Source organism: Echinops telfairi, unplaced genomic scaffold (genome assembly GCF_000313985.2).
Source record: "Echinops telfairi isolate 266 unplaced genomic scaffold, ASM31398v2 ScPeMD7_23;HRSCAF=83, whole genome shotgun sequence".
Lineage (NCBI taxonomy): Eukaryota > Metazoa > Chordata > Mammalia > Afrosoricida > Tenrecidae > Echinops > Echinops telfairi.
The window spans coordinates 356,996-358,146 of NW_022103920.1; the positions used below are offsets into that span (position 1 = coordinate 356,996).

The 1,151-nt window shown below is 52.9% G+C and overlaps 1 non-coding gene across 1 annotated transcript; it reads right to left on the reverse strand.

The window, feature by feature from the left end:
- Positions 1-819: 819 nt before the first annotated feature.
- On the reverse strand, positions 820-891 carry TRNAC-GCA. Its single transcript has one exon. It is a non-coding gene; the product is annotated as a tRNA-Cys (tRNA).
- Positions 892-1,151: the final 260 nt, after the last annotated feature.

Sequence of the window (1,151 nt, forward strand, 5' to 3'; positions counted from 1 at the left end):
TGACACTGCTGATACAACTGTCTTCCCTGAGGTTAGCTTCTCTCTTGATAGACCAGTGTCCTGGTTTTGATTCTCTAGAGCAGGGGCCTCAAACTTTTTAAACAGGGGGCCAGTTCACTGTCCCTCAGACCTGTTGGGGGGCCGAACTATAGCTAAAAAAAACCCATGAACAAATTCCTACTGCACACATCTTATTTTGAAGTAAAAAAACAAACGGGGCTAAAACACCTGGCGGGCTGGATAAATGTCCTCGGTGGGCCGCATGTGGCCCACGGGTCATAGTTTGAGGACGCCTGCTCGTGCTGGCTCTAATCCGGCTTCACGTGCATCTTGGAGATAGGGCTTATTTGCAACAGAGGGCAACTATAATAAATCACAAGATGGAAGGATAATGACATAATCCCGAGAATCACGGCCTAGCCAAGTTGACACCCAGTCAACTCAGGCTCGCAGACACAGGGGACACACGGCAAGCCATCGTATTGCCAGGAGCCAGCAGACTGGCCCTCAAGCGCTTCTCGCTCAGAGCCCTCCCAAGGGATCAGCATGGCTGAGCCCTGGGATTCAGACTGGTAGCCAGAGACCTGGGAGACAGTCATATCTCGTTAGAGCAGCCCAGAGCAGCTAAGATGGCGGTTTTTGTGGGTTTCCGTATTTTGGAGGCGGCACTGGCTGTGGCCCCAGCTTACATGCAGGGACTGCAGAGAGTGACTCTTCAGGTGTGTTCTACAACCCCTAACAGCCGGTACTGCCAACCTTCACTGAGAGTCCGAGCAGGGAGAATGTGGGAGGGCTGGCTCTCAAAATGGTACATAAATTAGGGGGCGCCTGGATTTGAACCAGGGACCTCTTGATCTGCAGTCAAATGCTCTACCCCTGAGCTACACCCCCTGACCTGCCAACATACCCTAATTAGTGCCTTTCATTTGTGAGGCGGCACTCAGCTGTCTAATATTAACTGGTGTTTCCTTTGGGACTGGCTGACTCATGACTCAATACCTTCCCTCAGCTCTGTGACCGTCCACGACCCTTGGCCACTGGGACCCCCAGTGGGAGCAGGGCAAAGGAGCAGCCTGCAGACCACTGGTCCATTAGGCATTCCTTTGGGTTAGGCCAGAGCTGGGCAAGGTCTCCAAATCCCGGTCTTCCTC